General features: G+C 42.5%; 1 long non-coding RNA gene across 1 annotated transcript in view; it reads right to left on the minus strand.

Moving 5' to 3' along the window:
* The window catches only part of LOC143616055 (uncharacterized), a 49,659-nt gene that overhangs the window by 25,977 nt on the left and 376 nt on the right, over positions 1 to 23,306 (minus strand). The window lies entirely within an intron of this gene.

A 23,306-nucleotide genomic window follows, 5' to 3' on the forward strand; every position in this document is an offset into this window, starting at 1 on the left:
TTGTAATCGAGTCTGTAATGTAATTATGTTTTGTTTATGTTTGTTTTGTAATGCGCGAAGTTGTCAACAAGTTCGCTATGGCGAACTTGTTGAATCAGCGAAGTTATTGACAACTTCGCCTGTGGCGAAGTTGTCGTGTTTATATACTGTTTCAGACGAAACAGTTTGAGGAGTTCGTTTAGGGTTTTCGTTTCAGTTTTCAGTAACCGAGTTACGTGTCATAGTCTGTAACAGTGACCTCGGGTCACGTGTTTGTTATCAATATAACGTGGTTGGTTTATTGCTTGTGTGTTCGATCTCTACATACTCTACACTCGTATCTACCTACGCAGGGATTCCGCACCTGCGTTGTTAGTGACATCCCGTGTACGATCCGTTCAGGAACCTACAATTGGTATCAGAGCCGATCGGCTCGATTGTGAGGTTCGGGATTTCACGCGGGTGTAGAAAACGTCTCGTTTGACCTATTCGCGGGACGTGTTTTTGTTGGGATTGAGTTTTGCTAGTGCTTGACAGTCATTTTCAAGCCTTTGCATTGATCGGGAGCTGCTGGATTGACGAAAACAGATCTGAACAAACTTCCCTGTTCATCGGGCGAAGTTACCGTTCATCGGGCGAAGTTACCATTCTTCAGGCGAAGTTGCTGTAACGCCCTGGAATTTGACTGGTAGACAAAAAATCAAGGAATCATCGGAAACTATACACTTTGGGGTTCTGGACGATAAGTTCGGAACCCATATCATTGGAGAAATCTGCTTTTATCATTTGAAATGTTTATTTTATAAAACGACATTTACGCCTGGAAAATATTAATTTTTATGCTTTTGAAAAATAAAATGTTCTTATTTAAAAAAAAAAAAAAAAAAAGATTTTAAATAATTATTCGGAAAATGGTTTATAAAAGTTTTGCTGAAAAAGTTTTAGTTTGTTTAAAAACTTATGAACTCGACTAGTCTTGACCCGTCGGTAGCCTAAACCCGAACCCGAGTCACCCGAGTATTTAAGCGGAAAATCAAGTATTCTTACACCATCTCTTTCATTTCCACCAACACTTCCCACCCAAACACTCCCACTTCTAGAGAGAGAGTAGTGAGAGAAAGTCATCCAATCTAAGATTCGAGTCCACCAATCTGTTTATCGTTGTTGTCGGTAAGATCTTCTTGAAAATCATACGTTTTTACAACCAAAACCCGCCCCGAATCGAGCAAAAACTCCGACTTTTGTGTCAAGTGTGTTCTTGGTCAAAAACCGTCATTTTTGGTGTCAAAATGCAAGCTTTTGTGTTTAAAAGTACTAGGAATCGATACCCCTTTCAATCCCGAGCATTTCCATGTCAAAAACTTCGATTTTGGGTCAAAAATCTGGAAAATCTGGAAAACCCGTGGGTATCTCCGTCGCCCAGCTTGAAGGAGTCGAATCAGACTCATTCGATCGAACCAGTCGATCGAATCAGTTCATTCGATCGAACCAGTCGATCGAATCAGTTCATTCGATCGAATGTGTCGATCGAACCAGTCCAGTCGACCGAATAGGAAAGCAACCGAATGGTCTCCAACTCATTCGATCGAATGTGTTTCTATTCGATCGAATGTGTGTCTATTCGATCGAATGTGTTTCTATTCGATCGAATGTGTGTCTATTCGATCGAATGTGTGTCTATTCGATCGAATGTGTTTCGATTCGATCGAATGTGTTCCTATTCGATCGAATCAGGTCAGAACCAAGCTGTTTCGTCTTTAAAACCTAGTTTTTGCTCGAGATCGTGTAAGGCTTACACTCTTAGACTTAAACTGTGTTGTTAACTTATTATGTCCTTGTCTAGACTTAGAGGATCGACGTTTGACAGCACCCGACCGCCCTAGCAACCACACCTAGTCAACAAGGTGAGTTCATAGCCCCCATTTTTCTTTTAAAGCCTTTCAAATCATTGGGGGTGAAAACATGGTAAATGTACACGTTTTGACAAAACACATTTATTCAAACATTACTTATCATAAACACTTGACAAATCTTTTGCAAACAATGAACATTGGGAAAACAAGTAATCATGGCAGGTTACGCGTACCTTAACTTTCTCGGAAGTTGTGTATGCATAATCAAATATTCAGGAGTAAATATGGGAATCACTCAGCGTTTAGGGAACATTGGACGTTTGGAAATCAAAGTCATGTACCCGTTATACTTTATCATGAAAACACATTATTCATTGGTCAGTCTTGTGATCGTGTGAACAGTGGCAATATAGGTCACAATAGTGCATAGGTTTGATCTCCAAGTGGTCGATTGGTAGACAGGCCGTCACTAGATGTGGGATTCTAAAGTGATCGATTTAGAATACACGTGACCTATGGGGTTCTTAAGTGTTCGATTAAGAATCCGAAGGATCTCTTAAGTGTTCGATTAAGGATCCGAAGGATCTCCTAAGTGATCGATTAGGAATCCAAGAGATACTAAAGTACGCTTTAGAATTCTCTCATGGTACCCAAAGTGATCGATTTGGGTTACCATCAAGGAAATCAAGTAGCATAGTGTGGTCTTGTGTGGGGTCGATGTCAGGTCTTGTGTGATCATTATGCATCATTATCATTTTTCATCATGGCATGGTTACATATGATTCTTGGGTATCTTATACATATATCCTTGATACCGTTCCTCCTGCATGCATGGAAACAATAATTGGAATCTTTATACGAAACTCTTGCAGATTCAGTTGAGATGATAAGCATACCAAGCATAGTAGGATAAGTTGTAGGAGTGGTGGGTTAGCCGATGGTACACCCTATATATAAACCCCTACAACTTAGCCTAGTATGCTTGTGTAGGGCTTATCACTACAGTATTAGTTAACCTATGAATTCACTCATCTACTTTTTGTAGTTGACGTTTTATTACATGTTTTCAGGAAATGAAGCAGGAAGTAGCTAATAGCTGATAGAGGCCTTAGAGAGATGAAGGCTAGGCTAGGAGTTGTTTGGAAACTTGATATTTTGTATTAAAACAATTTGTTTCATGTTACCTGGATGATGTAATATTTGACAGTTTGGTTATGTTTATGCATTTAGACTTTTATACTATTGTGCTCAATCAATCACGACCTAGTCGCCACGCCTCGGTTTTCCGCCATTACGACCGGGGTGTGACAGATTGGTATCAGAGCCAATGGTTATAGGGAATTAGGAAACCGACCTAGACTATAACCTAGGACCCTTAACTCTAGATAATTCATGCATCACTATCACACGCCCACACTTATGTGCTTGCTATGTGCTTATGTGCTGCATCTTTAATTGTGTCTATCGTAGCGATGTATTCTTTGGCTATTCCTTATCCTGTTATTCTTATTCCCGGTATCATTCTTGCGCGTTCTTTTTCTTTTTCAGAATGCCTCCTCGTCGCTCGTCCGTCAATGCTGACCCTGCTGACCTCGCTGCCATCATAGCGCAGCAAATTGCAGCAGTTCTTCCGGGTCTGGTTAACAACCTAAGGCAAGAAGGAACCTCGGGTGCGCCACAAGCCCCAGAACCGAATCCTACTCTTCAGGCCGACAGGCTCTATAAGGCTTTTACTAACACTGGGCCTACGAGCTTTAATGGATCCGAGGGAGCTGCTGGTCTTCTCCAGTGGTTCGAGAAAGTCGAAGCTTCATTCAACATGTGCTCTTGCCCGGATGAACTCAGGGTCAAATTCGCGGCGAGTATGTTCCACAAACGGGCTCTCACGTGGTGGAATATCGAGATTAGAACCAGGGGGCGAGACGCGGTCTTAGCCTTGCCCTGGGCCGAGTTTGTTGAGCTAGTCACGCAGGAGTTCGTTCCGAGAACCGAACTCCAGAAATTGGAGGCTGAGTTTAGGGCGCACACGATGAAGGGCGCCGATCACATGAAGTACACGGAGAGATTTCATGAACTCTCCCTATTGGTGCCCCACATGGTTACCCCAGCTTCACGCGCTGTCGAGCAATACATCAGCGGTCTTCCGGACTCTATGAGGGGCATTGCGGTTGCAGTTGACCCCACTACACTTAAGGCAGTGATCGATCTCACTGCCCGTTTGACCAGGGAACAGCTCAGGTCCGGTGTTTTGCATCAGGATAAGGGCAAATCTTCCGATGGGAAAGCGAAAAAGGGGAACAATAGGAAGCGGAAAGCGACCTACTTAACTGCGATCACTGGTGCTACGCCTATCAACTCCATGGCCCCCGTTTCAGCCGCAACAGTTCAGGGAAGACCGAGAAAGGAATATACTGGGCCGCATCCCAAGTGCAACTTATGTTCTTATCATCACCCAACAAGTGAGTTGTGCCGCAAGTGCACAAATTGTGGACGATTCGGACACCTGGTGGAGCGCTGCAGGAGTCCTGGCAACCAATTGGCTGTGGGGAATGCTAACCCTCAGCCTAACCCTGCTCGAGGCTGCTTCGAGTGTGGCGCGATGGACCATTACAGAAATCGATGCCCTCGCGTCACCAACGTTCCTCCGGCTCGCGGGAGGGCCTTCACCATTGGAGCTGCCGAAGCACGCCAAAACCCCGATGTTATTACTGGTACGTTTACTCTTAACAACAATTGGGTGTCTGTCCTATTTGATACAGGAGCTGATAGGAGTTTTGTCTCTTGCGAATTGGTTCCTTTGCTGAAATTAAAAATTTCCGAGTTGGAACCTGCCTTGGTTGTTGAACTTGCTAGTGGAGAGTCCACACAAGTGAGGTCTGTCATTCGATATTGCACCCTTACTCTTGTCACCACATCGTTCAGTATTGACCTTATACCTTTTCGTCTTGGAAGCTTCGATCTAGTTGTGGGAATGGACTGGCTGTCTAGCAATCGCGCGGAAGTAATCTGCGCCGAGAAACTTATTCGTATCCCTCTGTCTTCTGGTGAAATTCTAACCATTCAAGGGGATAGGTCGGGTGGATGCCTAAGAATCGTTTCTTGCTTAAAAGCCAGTCGGTACCTTCAAAAGAAGTATCCCGCATTTCTAGCCCGTGTTACTCTCAAGGAATCCAAAGTCAAGAGACTGCAGGACTTCCCTGTCGTGCGTGAATTTTCTGATGTTTTTCCCGATGAGCTGCCTGGACTTCCTCCTAGCAGGCAGGTGGAATTTCGTATCGATCTTATTCCTGGTGCTCTCCCTGTTGCTAAGTCTCCTTATCGTCTAGCTCCGCTGGAACTTCAAGAATTATCGAATCAGCTTCAAGAACTTCTTGGCAAGGGATTCATTCGCCCTAGCTCGTCTCCATGGGGAGCCCCAGTACTCTTCGTCAAAAAGAAGGATGGGACTTTCCGTATGTGCATTGACTATCGGGAGCTTAATAAACTGACCATCAAAAACCGGTACCCGTTACCGAGAATTGATGATCTCTTTGATCAGCTTCAGGGTGCTACGTTTTTCTCTAAGATCGATCTGCGTTCTGGTTACCATCAATTGCGTGTTCTGGAAGAGGATATCCCGAAAACTGCGTTCCGAACTCGTTACGGTCATTACGAGTTCATGGTTATGCCTTTTGGAATGACCAATGCCCCCGCCATTTTCATGGATCTGATGAATCGCGTTTGCCGTCCATATCTCGACCAGTTTGTCATTGTTTTCATAGACGATATTCTCATTTATTCTCGTTCGAGGACCGATCATGAGCTTCATCTCAGGCTTATTTTGGAGCTTCTCAGGAAGGAACAACTATATGCCAAGTTCTCCAAGTGCGAATTTTGGCTAAAGGAAGTTCAATTCTTGGGACATGTTATCAATGTCGACGGCATACACGTCGACCCTGCCAAGGTAGAAGCCATCAGAAATTGGGTAGCGCCTAAAACACCTACCGAAATCCGTTCATTTCTTGGATTGGCTGGTTACTACCGCCGATTTATCTCAAACTTCTCCAGGATTGCCTTGCCTTTGACCACTCTGACTCAGAAGGGAGAACCCTTCGTGTGGGGACGAGATCAAGAGGAAGCCTTCCAAACTCTGAAGAATAAACTTTGCCGTGCACCGATTCTATCGCTTCCGGAAGGTGACGATGACTTTACCGTTTATTGCGATGCTTCAAATCAAGGCCTCGGTTGCGTTTTAATGCAACGAGGGAAGGTCATCGCTTACGCTTCTCGACAACTCAAGGTGCACGAAAAGAACTACGCCACGCATGACCTCGAGTTGGGTGCTGTGGTGTTTGCCTTAAAAATCTGGAGACACTACCTGTACGGCACGAAGTGTGTCATCTATACCGACCACAAGAGCTTACAGCACATCCTCCATCAGAAAGAGTTGAACATGAGGCAGCGACGCTGGGTCGAACTTCTCAGCGATTACGATTGTGAAATCCGCTACCACCCGGGAAAGGCTAATGTGGTGGCTGACGCATTGAGTCGTAAAGAAAGGACCCAGCTGCACTCTATTCGAATTCAATCCAATCTTCCCTCCTTAATTCGCGAAGCTCAGAATCAGGCGCTTGTGAATGGAGATCTCAAGGGCGTTTTGTCGTGTGGAGCCGAACAGAAATTCGAAACCAAGTTGGACGGCATCCTCTATTTTCTTGATCGAGCATGGATCCCAAACTCTGAGCCTCTTCGAACGCTTATTCTAAGTGAAGCCCACAAGTCCAGATACTCGATTCATCCCGGCAGCAGCAAAATGTATCAAGATCTTAAACCTCATTATTGGTGGCCCGGGATGAAGAAAGACATCGCTTTATACGTGATGAGATGTTTGACTTGTTCGCGAGTCAAGACAGAGCATCGAAGGCCGTCTGGGCTGCTTCAGCAACCTATTATTCCTCAGTGGAAGTGGGAAGAGTTAGCTATGGATTTCATCACCAAGCTACCGCGGACGCCTAGCGGTCATGACTCAATTTGGGTTATTGTGGACATTCTAACTAAATCCGCTCACTTTATCCCGGTTCGTGAGGACTACACTACGGAAAAGTTGGCGCGGATATACATTCGTGAGATCGTTTCCCGTCATGGTGTGCCTAAGGGCATTACGTCTGATCGCGACAGCAGTTTTTCTTCCAGGTTCTGGAAATCTTTGCAAAAGGCCTTTGGGACAAGTGTGAAGCTTAGCTCTTCCTATCATCCAGAAACTGATGGGCAGAGCGAGAGGACCATACAAACCCTAGAGGACATGTTGAGAGCTTGTATCCTTGAATTCGGTAATAGTTGGGAAGCTCATCTGCCGCTGGCAGAATTTTCTTACAACAATAGTTACCACTCTTCTATTAAATGCGCGCCGTTTGAAGCTCTTTACGGTCGCAAGTGTCGCTCACCCTTGTGTTGGTCCGAGACCGGGGATTCACAGATCATCGGCCCGGAACTAATACAGGAAACAACCGATCAAATCGCTATCATTCAACAGCGACTCAAAGACGCCCGTTGTCGGCATAAGTACTACGCAGACAAACGACGCAAGCCACTCGAGTTTCAAGTTGGTGACCGTGTTCTGCTGAAAGTTTCCCCCTGGAAGGGCGTAGTCCGTTTCGGGAAGAAGGGAAAGTTCGCTCCTAGGTATGTTGGACCATTCAAAATCCTTGAAAGGATCGGACCAGTTGCCTATCGTCTTGAGCTGCCGCCGGAACTCGGTAGAGTTCACAATGTTTTTCATGTTTCGCAGTTAAAGAAGTGTCTTGTTGACGAGGCCCTTCTCATTCCCGTCGACGAGGTTCGAATTAACGACAATCTGCTTTTTGTTGAAGAACCCGTCGAAATCTTGGATCGCGAGGTCAAGAAGACCAAGCGTAGCCGCATACCGCTTGTGAATGTTCGATGGAATAACAAACGCGGACCCGAGTTTACATGGGAACGCGAAGATCAAATGAAGGAGAAATACCCTCATCTGTTCTCTTAGTCTCTATTCTTGTAATCTATTGTCTAGAAGTCAATATAACATTTGCAGCATGTATCAAATAATTGTGTTATTCAATGAATATCGTGTTGCCTTATTATGCTTATAAGTATTCTTTTATTTGCATCCACAAATTTGGCTACTCAGGGCTCATGCTGGGAGCACAAGTCATATCTACTCAATCATATGAATTTTGGGGAAATTTATACATTATTTAAGCCAAAAATTTGTCATTCATTCTTGCGTTCATGGAGCATGGTTGTGTGTATGTGTGTGGTGTCGTGTCAAATTTTCTAGCCGCACACAATAGAGCTTATACATTGATACAAGGTGAGCTCGTAATTATAGTCCGGAATATAATTACATCAAGGTCACAGGTGTATACGTGTATAAGCAATATGCTATTGTGTAACTAGAAGTCGTGAACTCAAGGTTCGTGTAGAGAAATATTCGACAAAGGTTGAAGAAGTGGTGGGTTAGCCGCTGGTACACCCTATATATAAACCTCTTCGGCACGAGTTGAATATGTCTGAAGCGAAACCTGGAATTAGGGACTTATAGTTAGCGTGGCAGCTGTGAGACATTGAATTCAAGAATTACCGAGGGTAATATTCGCGGAAGATTGAAGGAGTGGTGGGTTAGCCGCTGGTACACCCTATATATAAACCCCTTCAATCCGAAATGAATATGTCTGATGTAAAGCTTGAGGATGATGCCTCGTAGTGGAAAATAGTGTGTCGTCCTGTGTGTCATTGATCTAATAGGAGTCGAAGGAAACACCCAAGTAAGGTTGAAGGAGTGGTGGGTTAGCCGCTGGTACACCCTATATATAAGCCCCTTCGGCTTGATTTGGGTGGTGCCTGAGACGAATATTAGAAGTGGTGGCGCATAGTGGTCATCATGGGATCATGTAATCTTAATCATCGATGCATCAAGTATACTAAAAAGCTAAATTTCGGGACGAAATTCCCCTAAGTTGGGGAGGATGTAACGCCCTGGAATTTGACTGGTAGACAAAAAATCAAGGAATCATCGGAAACTATACACTTTGGGGTTCTGGACGATAAGTTCGGAACCCATATCATTGGAGAAATCTGCTTTTATCATTTGAAATGTTTATTTTATAAAACGACATTTACGCCTGGAAAATATTAATTTTTATGCTTTTGAAAAATAAAATGTTCTTATTTAAAAAAAAAAAAAAAAAAAAGATTTTAAATAATTATTCGGAAAATGGTTTATAAAAGTTTTGCTGAAAAAGTTTTAGTTTGTTTAAAAACTTATGAACTCGACTAGTCTTGACCCGTCGGTAGCCTAAACCCGAACCCGAGTCACCCGAGTATTTAAGCGGAAAATCAAGTATTCTTACACCATCTCTTTCATTTCCACCAACACTTCCCACCCAAACACTCCCACTTCTAGAGAGAGAGTAGTGAGAGAAAGTCATCCAATCTAAGATTCGAGTCCACCAATCTGTTTATCGTTGTTGTCGGTAAGATCTTCTTGAAAATCATACGTTTTTACAACCAAAACCCGCCCCGAATCGAGCAAAAACTCCGACTTTTGTGTCAAGTGTGTTCTTGGTCAAAAACCGTCATTTTTGGTGTCAAAATGCAAGCTTTTGTGTTTAAAAGTACTAGGAATCGATACCCCTTTCAATCCCGAGCATTTCCATGTCAAAAACTTCGATTTTGGGTCAAAAATCTGGAAAATCTGGAAAACCCGTGGGTATCTCCGTCGCCCAGCTTGAAGGAGTCGAATCAGACTCATTCGATCGAACCAGTCGATCGAATCAGTTCATTCGATCGAACCAGTCGATCGAATCAGTTCATTCGATCGAATGTGTCGATCGAACCAGTCCAGTCGACCGAATAGGAAAGCAACCGAATGGTCTCCAACTCATTCGATCGAATGTGTTTCTATTCGATCGAATGTGTGTCTATTCGATCGAATGTGTTTCTATTCGATCGAATGTGTGTCTATTCGATCGAATGTGTGTCTATTCGATCGAATGTGTTTCGATTCGATCGAATGTGTTCCTATTCGATCGAATCAGGTCAGAACCAAGCTGTTTCGTCTTTAAAACCTAGTTTTTGCTCGAGATCGTGTAAGGCTTACACTCTTAGACTTAAACTGTGTTGTTAACTTATTATGTCCTTGTCTAGACTTAGAGGATCGACGTTTGACAGCACCCGACCGCCCTAGCAACCACACCTAGTCAACAAGGTGAGTTCATAGCCCCCATTTTTCTTTTAAAGCCTTTCAAATCATTGGGGGTGAAAACATGGTAAATGTACACGTTTTGACAAAACACATTTATTCAAACATTACTTATCATAAACACTTGACAAATCTTTTGCAAACAATGAACATTGGGAAAACAAGTAATCATGGCAGGTTACGCGTACCTTAACTTTCTCGGAAGTTGTGTATGCATAATCAAATATTCAGGAGTAAATATGGGAATCACTCAGCGTTTAGGGAACATTGGACGTTTGGAAATCAAAGTCATGTACCCGTTATACTTTATCATGAAAACACATTATTCATTGGTCAGTCTTGTGATCGTGTGAACAGTGGCAATATAGGTCACAATAGTGCATAGGTTTGATCTCCAAGTGGTCGATTGGTAGACAGGCCGTCACTAGATGTGGGATTCTAAAGTGATCGATTTAGAATACACGTGACCTATGGGGTTCTTAAGTGTTCGATTAAGAATCCGAAGGATCTCTTAAGTGATTGATTAGGAATCCAAGAGATACTAAAGTACGCTTTAGAATTCTCTCATGGTACCCAAAGTGATCGATTTGGGTTACCATCAAGGAAATCAAGTAGCATAGTGTGGTCTTGTGTGGGGTCGATGTCAGGTCTTGTGTGATCATTATGCATCATTATCATTTTTCATCATGGCATGGTTACATATGATTCTTGGGTATCTTATACATATATCCTTGATACCGTTCCTCCTGCATGCATGGAAACAATAATTGGAATCTTTATACGAAACTCTTGCAGATTCAGTTGAGATGATAAGCATACCAAGCATAGTAGGATAAGTTGTAGGAGTGGTGGGTTAGCCGATGGTACACCCTATATATAAACCCCTACAACTTAGCCTAGTATGCTTGTGTAGGGCTTATCACTACAGTATTAGTTAACCTATGAATTCACTCATCTACTTTTTGTAGTTGACGTTTTATTACATGTTTTCAGGAAATGAAGCAGGAAGTAGCTAATAGCTGATAGAGGCCTTAGAGAGATGAAGGCTAGGCTAGGAGTTGTTTGGAAACTTGATATTTTGTATTAAAACAATTTGTTTCATGTTACCTGGATGATGTAATATTTGACAGTTTGGTTATGTTTATGCATTTAGACTTTTATACTATTGTGCTCAATCAATCACGACCTAGTCGCCACGCCTCGGTTTTCCGCCATTACGACCGGGGTGTGACAGTTGCCGTCGCTGGGATTAGGGTTTTTGGCGAAGATATAAGGATTAGCGAAGTTAACTACAACTTCGCTCACTTCATAAGTTCGCCTTAGCGAAGTTATCCGCAACTTCGCTTCAAACCCAAGTTCGCTCAACTCATAAGTTCGCCAGGGCAAAGCGAAGTTATTCTTAACTTCGCCCAAATCAAGCGAATTTAAGATCTCAGCGAAGTTCTCTTTCAGCGAAGTTAACCTTCAAGCGAAGTTATTCTTAACTTCGCCAACTGAGCTGTTTTAATATTTTTTTTGTTTTTTTTTTCAGGTTTTTCAGGTTTTTGCAAGGATGTTGTCGATCAATATCTCCGATTTGGTCAAGATGGAGGTAGAAGCGGGGTCTGCCACTAAGGCCCCGAGGCTTATGAAAGGAACTGACTTCGTGGCATGGAAGGATAGATTCATCCAATACATCAAATACCAGGATGCCAAAATGTGGGTGTGCATCCAGGATGGATATATCCCTCCTACTATGCAATACGAAGGCCGTGACGTAGTTAAGAAGTACAGCAAAATGGAGGACGAAGAAAAGAAAATGTACGAGGCCGAAAGCAAGGCACATGCTGCGATAACAATGGCACTTCCTCGAGAAGTTCTCCATACGTTCCGAAAATACACTTCTGCAAGAGAGCTTTGGGATGCTCTTGAAAATAGATTCGAGGGGAATGTGGGTATCCGTGCATCGAAGGTAAAACTTTTGAAGACCCAGTTCTCCGTCTTCAAATTTTTGAAGAACGAATCGCTGGATGATATTATCACCAGATACTATCATCTAATGACAGAGCTTAGCAATTATTCGATTGCTTACCGAGAAGAAGAGATCGTTGAAAAACTTCTCGATGCTCTTCCACCGAAGTGGGAAATGTACACCGTTCTTATGAGGGAAGACAGAGACTTTCCTAATTATGATCTTGAAACGGCAGTGAACAAGCTCAGAACTTATGAGCTTAATATGGTTCGAAAAGAAACACCTACAGATCAGATACAAGACCCTGGTATGTATGGTGCAAAGGTCAACTCAGGCTCAAGTTCAAGGCCTGAATCTGCTGCTTATTACTCTAAAGGGGAGTCAGGCTCTGACTCGTCTCATGAAGGAAAAGTTTCTGTAAACACGAATGGTGATGTATGTTTCGTTGCTGGAGGATCTAGTACTTCAAAGCCTCAAGCATCCACAAGTAGTTTTTCTGCAAATGCATCTAGCAATAGTTATTCCAAGATGCCTATGAGTGTAAAATCTGCTGAAGAGCAGTTTGCAGTCTATGCATCATTTATTGCTTCCTATGAAAACTACATCCAGGGGAAGATTGTGGACCCTGCTGTTCTGGATGAGGATTATGACCAGATCGATGCTGATGATCTGGAGGAGATGGATTTGCAATGGCAAATGGCCATGATAGTGAGGAGAGTCAAGCGTTTCATGAATAAGACGGGGAGAAAGTTTGTTGGTGGTCGGCCCGGGTTCGACAAGTCCAAAGTAAGGTGCTATAATTGTCAACAGTACGGGCACTTTGCCAAGGAATGCAGAAATGAGAGGGTTGAACGAGGACAAGGTCGACCTACACAACACTCAGGAGTTAACAGAGAGATAAATGCCATGTTGACCAGAGAGGCAGGAGAGTACAACTGGAATCAACGCTCAAGTGGTTCTGGTGAGCAAGCAAACATGGCTGAGTCTGAAGCTGAAGAATGTGAGAAGGTTGAAGAAATTGAGAAAGCAAATGAAGAAGAAACCGCTTTCATGGCAAATGACAAAGATAATCGCTCCGAGGTAAGTCCTAAAACTATTTGTACTAGTTGTGAGAATTTGTCTGAGCAACTTAAAACAATAACTGATCAGTATGTCCATTTAGATGCTGACTTTAAAACTATTAAAGAAGATCACCATTTTACGAAAGCAAGAGAAACGAGTTATAAAATTAAAATAAAAGCATGTGAAAAAGACGTTCAAAGCTTAAAAATTAAACTTGCTGAGAAAATTGAAATAATTGATCTTAGTTATGAAGTTTTGGAGGAAAAAACTAAAGTGATTGCTGATCGGGATAAACAGATTGCTGACCACCAGGTAAAGGTGGTGGAACTGAACCGCAAACTTGAGCAGTTCAGGAATTCCTCGGCCATCCTTGATCACCTCGTGAGTGATCCAGGTACCTCTGCAAAGAGGGGAGGAATCGGATATAATGAAGTTCCACCACCCTTTAACCACAACTATACTTATAATCCAAGTGTTCAGAAATCTGTTGATTTCGAGGTTTCTCAGACAACTCCTATCAAGATTACAAGTGTTGAATCAAGTGTTAACTGTGGCGAAACAAGTTCGCCTGTTTCTAGTGTGAATATTTCTGTTTCAAGTCCAGTCTCATCAGATTCGGATAAGTTGTCCGAATCTGGTCAGACAAAAGAGAAGGTAGGTTTACCCACCGATGGAGATAAAAATGAAGTTTCTAAAAAGAGTTCTCCACTCAATCCGTACGTCCCACCTTATGTGAGACGAACGGCTGGTAACGCTGCCTCTACATCCAAACCAACATTTGACAAGAAAATGGAGAGTCGATGTTGCTTTAGATGTAACAAGTTAGGACATCTAGTTGCAGATTGCCCTTTGAAACCGAGATTTAGAGATGTAAAGACAAATAAAAATGAGAATAAGCGTCATTTTGTTCCTGCTAAAAATGAGAACTTTAAAAAATGCCAAAATATAACGAATTCAAGTTTTCATAAAGACCAACCTCATTTTTACAACCAAACCTCAAGATATAACACTTTCAATTCTCAAAGGTTTGGAAGGCATTACACCCAATCTGCAAGGAGATACCCTAACAGGACTTACAGAAATTATCGAGTCTCTAACTTGAGAAAGCCAGGGTACGGGACGTATCGATCCAAGACCAATTGGTCTTGGGTCCCAAGATTCTAACTCTTTGTTTTATTGTGCAGGAACAGTTGAACAGGGCTGCAAACAATCTTTGGATTGTAGATAGCGGCTGTTCCAGGCACATGACAGGCAACAAACACTTGTTGCAAGACTTAAAACCTGTTCAGGGAGCTAGAGTTAGTTTTGCTGGTGAAAGCGGAGGAATGATTACCGGTAGAGGAACTGTGTCGAATAGGAGAATGACACCTGAAAATGTAAACTTTGTGGAGGAATTAAAGCAAAATCTGCTGAGTGTGTCGCAGATCTGTGATAAAGAATACACTGTCCATTTCACTAAGAATGAAGCGATTGTATTGAAGCCTGGTTTTCATATACCAGAAGAATGGATAGTAATGAAAGCTCCACGTGAAACGAATACATACGTAATGGATATGAGGTCTACTGAAATGGCCACCGGAGAATCCTGTTTAATGACAAAGGCAAGCGAATCAGAATCAGAATTATGGCACAGGAGAATGGGACATATTCATCTTCGTAAGATGAACTTCATTGTCAAAAATGGGCTTGTGATGGGCGTTCCCTTAAAGAGTTTTAACTTTGAAGATAAATGCATAGCGTGCAAGAAGGGAAAACAACACAAGAAAAGCCATCTCACCAAGACGATCAACTCAATTGCTGGTACTCTAGAACTACTTCATATGGATCTCTTTGGTCCGGTGAATGTACAAAGTCTAGGTGGTACTTCTTACTGCTTGGTGATAACTGATGACTACTCACGATACTCGTGGGTATATTTTCTGAAAACGAAAGACGAGACGACTCAGATGGTGAAGAATCTAATTACAAAAGTCGAGAACGTCATGAGTAAATCAGTTAAATTCATCAGAAGCGACAATGGGACAGAGTTCAAGAACTTTGAGATGGAAATCTTTTGTCTTCAGAAGGGTATTGAGCATCAATACAGCGCTCCGTATACTCCACAACAGAACGGAGTAGCTGAAAGGAAGAACCGAACGTTGATTGAAGGAGCCAGAACTATGCTGGCAGACTCAAAGCTTCCTGTGATGTTCTGGGCTGAAGCAGTTGCTACAGCCTGCTATATTCTGAATCGGGTGTTAACCGTTAAGAGACTTGGAAAAACTTGTTACGAGCTTATGCACGGAAGGAAGCCCAACTTGTGCGGTCTTGAACCTTTTGGGTCTCCTTGTTCGATTTTGAAGACTAACTCGAAATTTGGTGAAGTAGCCGATGAGGGAATCCTAGTCGGTTATGTTGTTGGGACTCCCAACAGACGGGTCTTCAATACGACAACTTGCAAGGTGGAGGTGGTTTGTAACACCGACATTACTAGTTACCAACCGCCAAAACCAAGCAATGGACCTGCTGAGCTGTTTGACTATGTTAAACTTTTTAAGTCGTTTAACGTACCTACTTTGGAAATTTCTGAGGAAGACGAAAGAGCAGTGACGAAGATGATTTTTGATGAGGAAGAGGAGGTAGTGCAACATCAGATGACAGAAAAATCTCAGCCTTCCACATCAAATCCTATCGATACCCCTGCGGCCTCAACTGAAGATGAGTTTATTAATCCTTTTCACTCTCAGCCAGAAACAACCATAGATGAGATCTCTTCGAACTTGGAAGACAATTTACATGTCGGTGCTGTTCCGACCACGAGAATTCACAAAGATCACCCATTGGAGAACGTTATAGGTGATGTGTCCTCGAGTGTACAAACCAGAAGTAGCTTGAATGAGCACACCTGTGTTTATACAAGCATAAAAGAAACGGGTATAATGAATGAATGTTTGTACTCCTGCTTTATAAGCCAAATTGAACCAAAGAATTATCAAATGGCTTTAAAGGACAGCTCGTGGGTCGAAGCCATGCAAGAAGAATTGGCTCAGTTCGAGAAAATGGAAGTTTGGACCTTGGTTGAAAAACCAAGAAATGTGCATGCTATAGGCACGAAATGGGTGTTCAAGTGTAAGAGGGATGAAAAGGGGATTATCGTGAGAAATAAGGCGAGGCTGGTTGTTAAAGGTTTTAATCAACAAGAGGGTATTGACTACAATGAGGTTTTCGCTCCTGTTGCCCGGTTAGAAGCGATTCGATTGTTTTTGGCGTTTGCTGCATCTAAAAAGATGAAGGTGTTTCAGTTGGATGTGAAGAGCGCGTTTCTTAACGGGAAAGTTGATGAGGTTGTGTTTGTTGAGCAACCTCCGGGTTTTCCTGACCCAGACTTTCCGGATCACGTATACAGGTTGAGCAAGGCGTTATATGGGTTACATCAGGCACCTCGTGCCTGGTATTCAACGTTATCGGACTACTTGCTGGAAAATGGTTTTGAAAGGGGATTGATTGACAGTACGCTGTTTGTGAAGAGAGAAGGATGTGACTTCTTACTGGTTCAAGTCTACGTGGATGATATCATTTTTGCTGCATCAAGAGTATCCATGTGTCAGGATTTTGAGGCTGTCATGAAGAAACGATTCGAGATGAGTGCTATGGGTGAACTAACCTTCTTTCTAGGATTGCAGGTTGATCAGAAGAAGGATGGGATGTTCATTCATCAAACAAAGTATGTTCATGATGTGCTGAAGAGATTCAAGATGGAGGACAGTTCTCCATATGACACCCCAATCTGCGTCAATCACAAGTTGGGCGCTGAATCAGATGGTGACGCAGATGTTGACCCTACTCTGTATCGGGCGATAATAGGTTCATTAATGTATTTAACTGCTTCTAGGCCCGATATAATGTTTTCTGTTTGTCTTTGTGCTCGTTTTCAGGCAAACCCAAAGGAATCTCACATGAAAGGTGTGAAGAGGATTTTGCGGTATCTTAAGGGCAAGCCGAAACTAGGGTTGTGGTACCCAAAGGGAGGAGACGTTGAACTGGTGGCGTATACAGATTCTGATTATGGTGGCTGTAATCAGAGTCGGAAGTCAACAACAGGAGGCTGTCAGTTTCTTGGAGGAAGATTAGTTTCCTGGCAGTGCAAGAAACAGACATCAGTTGCAATTTCAACATGCGAAGCTGAATACATGGCAGCATCCAACTGCTGCTCTCAGGTTTTGTGGATTCAGCAACAATTGCGCGACTATGGTCTGAATTTCTTACTTACTCCTATTTTAATTGATAACACTGCCGCCATCTCAGTAATTAACAATCCCGTGAAGCACAGTAAAACTAAGCATATTGACATTCGTCATCACTTCTTACGGGATTGTGCTGAGAAGAAACTGATCAAGATCGAAAAAGTTGATACACTTGAAAATTTTGCTGACTTGTTTACAAAAGCGTTTGATAAATCCAGATTTCAAAACCTAATTGAGCTAAACGGGATGATCAATCCCGAGTAACCATGTCTTTGATTTAAAAAAAAAAAAAAAAAAAAAAAAAACAAAAAAAAAAAACATGGGTCATTTCTGCTTAAAATTAGTCGGTTACCTCAGTTTGATGGACATATCCTAGGATATGTTTTGGTCCTCGTTTCAACGTAGAGAATGAGGATAGCCATTAACTGGAAGACTGAAAGTAACCGGGGCAGCTATGACGTGTGTTCTTTCAGTTGCTGAAAATTAGTCGGTCATACTTAGTAAGAAGGACACATACTAGTATGTGGTCGGTCCAGTTGATCCATTGGATCTTCAGGATAGCCGTTTACCTGACGACTTTGACGTGATTGGGGCGATTGAATTTAAAGTTTTTTTTAAGGGAAATGAAATTAATTTTCAAGTCTGTTACTTCGTATGAAGTTCTATGCTGTGTTTAACAGAAAATTGATCCAACCTTGGAAAATGATATATATACTGATCGTGTGTGCTTAACTAGTGAAGTTATTAGGCTTAAAAGGCTTTAGAACAGTCATTGTATGTCGTGGTAATTTTTATGGTGCGTAAAAGTGTATGTGATACTAACTTAAACTACTCGAATTTACGTGGAAACTCCTTAAGAGTTTTGAATGTCTTCACACATATCTTTCCGATTGATAAGCAGAAAAGCGACTACCCAGTCATACACGAGCCCGTGAGTGATCTGATTCCCGTGAAGAAAGCATTTCAAGACACTACAGTGATCCAGATTCGGGACTTGCAGTAGTTTAATACTCCGAAGTCAATAAGAATGATTGCTTTTAAAAAAAAAAAAAAAAAAAAAAAAAAAAAAAAAAAAAATGTGTGTATATCTTTAGTACTTATGAGACATAGTAACAATCAAGACTTCTCATGTCTGGAGTAAGAAAAGAACGGGAAGCAGTCAACGAGTATATACAAGTTAATCAGACACTATGGGTCGAAGTCAATTCGGGGTGACTTGGGTATAGCCAAATACGCTTTGAGAATAGATAGAAGACATCATTATCTCTGAGATGTTGCCAACTTAAATTTTTGAGCTTAACTGAACCTTAATCCGTATCACAGAAACGATGAAAACCATTTACGTTATTTACATGCTTACAACCTGTGTCTCTATGTCATAATACAGCTAAACACGGATCTAAGTGACAGTCACATCGTTAGTATGATTCCTGTTAGGATCTTTTCTAAAACGTAGTGGTCCCTGACTAGACTGAAATTTGATCCCTTATTTCGTTAAAATTTTTTCTAAGATTTTTTTTTTTTTTTTTTTTTTGTTTTTTGTAGTTATATCATTTTATTGTTGGTTACTAGATCTTGATCATATTTGTTTAACTCTTTTTGGTAATTTCTAAGGTTAAATTCAGGATTATTCAAACTTAAAGGGCTGATTTTGAAAATTACGGGCGAAGTTGTTGAATTCAGCGAAGTTGTGCTTAACTTCGCCTTGGCGAAGTTAAGCGTAACTTCGCCTGAACCAACTCTGCCCTATATAAGGGATTGTAAACAGTAAACTGTATCATTTTTTCTCGATTTACTAGCGAACTTGTTCGAATAATCAATTCATCCGGATCTTATTCTTCACTTTCGATTTCGATCTTGTGTTCCTTGTTTCTACTATACTAGTGGTATGTGTAGTCAATATCATTCTATCTTTCTCGTTATAGTTTTACCCGGTTCGAGACCTCGGGTCGTCGAACCTTAGAAACCAAGTTTTCCGACCACACGTTACGTGTTCATGGACGACCTTTTCATCCTAACACCATTGAAATATGTTGGACTTCATTGTTAGATCGTTAAATCGGTCCGAAACATCGGATAAACCTTGTTTGAATATGAACAGTCGCCGTTTCAGATTCAGGCGAAGTTAAGGTTTACGCGAAGTTATTCTCAACTTCGCCAGTGGCTTAAGTTCGCCTTCAGCGAAGTTGTCCACAACTTCGCTTGAAGCTTAATTTCGCCTATGGCGAAGTTATCCATAACTTCGCCTTGAACACAACTTCGCCTATTTCAAATTTTTAATAAGTTTATAGACGAACTTACAGATGAAGCGAAGTTGTTCCCAACTTCGCCTCAACTTTAAATTCGCCTATACATCACAACTTCGCACATGGTACTCAGCGAACTTGTGAGATGGTTATATGGTCTCTCACTTGATTTGTTTTGTGCAGATATGGCTGCTGTTGGAGGTGCTGGAGGTGATGATGGTGATGAGCAACGACAATTCTTCCCAGCCCATAACCAATACATCACTTTGGATCCAGACGCACGAGGCGTTGAAGACTATAGGGAGATTATCACATTTCTCCAACGATCACGAGTTTTTCACGCGATCACTAATACACTACCCATATCTCTGCCCAACATTCAAGATTTCTGGCAGACGGTGTATTATGATTGCAGACCTGAGCCTCCAGTGATGCGAGCAACTGTCAATGGTCAAGACATACAGTTTTCCTCGGAAGACATACGGTTGGCTCTGCAGTTCGGTGATGAAACGAGAGACGACCCAACGGAATTCGTAGCTCCTTTCCGTGACGGAGCTTACTTAAGGATGGGTTATTCGGGTCCGCTGGGGGACTCGCAGAGGAGGAAAGGCTTTCTGCTGGATCAATGGCGCTTTTTGATGCATGTGTTGATAGTATGCATGTCCGGCAGAAAGGCAGGAACAGATGGGATGGGTGCGACGATGCAATCGGCTATGATTGCGCTGACTTACAACCGCAGATATTCGTTTAGTCAGCTAATCTTTTACGAGATTGATCGTCAGAGACGGGCGACGGCGCGCGAGCGTTTTATTATGTATCCTCGGTTCCTACAAATGATTATCAATCATGTCGCTCCGTCTGTACCGCAAAGACGACCTATCAGATACGTTGAGTGCGTAACAAAACGTATCTTTGCTCAGTGCAGAACGTCGAGTACTCGAAGCAACCCTGAGCGGCGTCCCAGGCATACTCCACTTTTCGGGTATCTCATTAACCCGGAGTATGTTCCTGCAGGAGGGGACGAGTTCAGGGATCCGCAACCACATCAGGCGGCAGCACCTCATGCTGTATCAGCTGCGCCTGTTGTATCTTCTGCTGCTGTGCCAGCTACTATATCTCAGGCTGTGTCCACTGCTGAAAACGTTGATCTAGATGCTGCCTTTAGTGGACATGGTTTGTTTGATATGGATGTCTCGGGTCCTCAGTTTATGGATGTTACCAGAGCAGCTACTTCGGTAGCTGACTCTGATCTAGACGAGACGTTTGCTGAGGCAAGAAGACTTATGGTGTCTCGTGAACGGACTACGGGAAAGAGGCCGAGAACTGTGGGGGAGGATGAGGATGAAGTGGATGAAGAGGAGGCAGTACAGATTGTGCTAAGACGCTCAAGAAGAGAACAGAGAGGGATAGGTTCGGGAGCTGGAGAATCTTCAAGACTAGTACGTTTTGCTCCACCTGCCTTATCTGGTATGTCTCTTATTCCTACTACTGCACAGGTTACGGCGATCGAGACGTCGGCACCAACAATTGTGTCCCTACCACCTCAACCGCTTAATCCACCGGTGGTAGTTGCACGGTTTGTGGAGTCGACAATAACTTCTACTGCAGGGTTACCAAGTGTACCACCTGCGGTCACTTCTGCTGATGTTCCACCAACTCCATTGCCTACTTCAGATACCGAGAGGATTCTTTCGCTAGAGCGGATTGTTGCTGAACAGTCAAATACTATTGACCGCCTAGTGGAATCCAATCGACTACAAGCTGCCCTCCTGGTTGAACATGGACGAATAATAGATGCCTTCAAGGATTACTTGGCATCTCAGGGGGAGAAGACGTGTAGGGGCGATGAGTTGAGAACGAAAAGACGAGAAGATCATGACGATGATCCCAATGCACCTTCAGGTGCAGGTGCTGAGCTGCCAAGAACCTCTCAGGCTCTTGGAGCTTCCACAACTGAGGGGGAGTCTACAAATGCAGATGGTGATGATGTTGTAGTTGTGGATGACGACGCTGATGTTGAAGACGTTATTGATGCGTTGAAGGAGTTGGATGAGGAGGAGAACGATGAGTTGATGGATGATGATGACGTGTTGCCTATGGATGAGATTGAGAGGATTGGAGAACAGATTAATGTGGAAGATGTATTAGAAGAAGGTGAGATTGTGGATGATTCAGTGGAACATGAGATTCCAGCTGTTGAGAGATCAGAATTGGGGGATGAGAGCGTGATAGAAGATACGGTATGGGAGGAGCAGCCGAACTGGAAAGAAGGCTGTGCTCAGTGGTTTGTTAAAACCAAGAAGCCTGCAGTGCCAACGATGTTCAGAAAGACTTATAATATAAAGGGCTATGCAGAGTCAAAGAAAGGAATCATATGTTGGTTGTACGACAAAGAACTGAAACTATTTGTGATCAAACGGTACGACGGCATTCAGTACTTTAAGAGATTGTTGAGATCTCTGAATTCCTTACCAGAATGTGAGGTGAGAGATTTAGCGAGATTGGGGCTGATCAATAGAAGTAATGATGATATGGCAAGAATCATTGGGAAGATCGTCTGGAAAGAAGCCATTAAAGACAAAAAGTTTGAACTGCTAAAGCCTCAAAAAGGAAAGTTGATAGAAGACAAAGATCGTGGAATGAGGGCTGACGGCAAACCTTGGATGGTAATGAAGTATAAACCAGTCCGTCATTTGAAAGAAGTACCGATGAAAGTTATGCCCAAGAACGTCCTAAAAGATTTAAAATGGTGGTACGTGGATTGTGAGACAGCTGAGGCGGTAATGGAAGATGAGGATGAACAAGAAGTACTTCGGGTGTACGACCCGATGCATCTTGTTAATCTATCGAAGGATGATTTGAAAGTGCTCAACGAGAAGAAGATCTTCTACATTCCTGCTTGGAAGGATCAAGCTAGGAAATATCAAAGGGTAGTGTCGGTATGTGTGAGAGAAGGGGCGCACGCGTAGAGGTAAAGATTACAAGACTCAAGATTTGAAGATCAAGATATGAAGCTACTGCCAAGGGGGAGTCTGTTGGTACATGTATGTCAGTAGTTCATAGTCTAGCATTTGTAATCGAGTCTGTAATGTAATTATGTTTTGTTTATGTTTGTTTTGTAATGCGCGAAGTTGTCAACAAGTTCGCTATGGCGAACTTGTTGAATCAGCGAAGTTATTGACAACTTCGCCTGTGGCGAAGTTGTCGTGTTTATATACTGTTTCAGACGAAACAGTTTGAGAAGTTCGTTTAGGGTTTTCGTTTCAGTTTTCAGTAACCGAGTTACGTGTCATAGTCTGTAACAGTGACCTCGGGTCACGTGTTTGTTATCAATATAACGTGGTTGGTTTATTGCTTGTGTGTTCGATCTCTACATACTCTACACTCGTATCTACCTACGCAGGGATTCCGCACCTGCGTTGTTAGAGACATCCCGTGTACGATCCGTTCAGGAACCTACAATTACCGTATCCTAACTTGTAGACTCATTAGATCCAGGACCCATACCCAGGGATTGGATATGTGTTTCTTCAATAACTATTTCATTACGGGCAGAATATTAAAAAAATATATAGTCAATGATCGATCAGGGACATCAAATAAAAAAGCACGTGACTTTGTAGATAAAACTAGTGAAGTGAATGGTTATCTAGAATTTAATTTTTCAATACCCAGCAAACAAAGTGACATAAAAAATTCAAGAAACTCAAAATCGGGGTTTAACATCTTATCCATAACTGATTCAAGGAAATCCTAAAACCATTCTTTTCTTAA

The sequence above is a fragment of the Bidens hawaiensis genome, unplaced genomic scaffold (assembly GCF_021521415.1).
Source record: "Bidens hawaiensis isolate Kalapana, Puna unplaced genomic scaffold, B.hawaiensis_p1.1 tig00045473_1, whole genome shotgun sequence".
NCBI lineage: Eukaryota > Viridiplantae > Streptophyta > Magnoliopsida > Asterales > Asteraceae > Bidens > Bidens hawaiensis.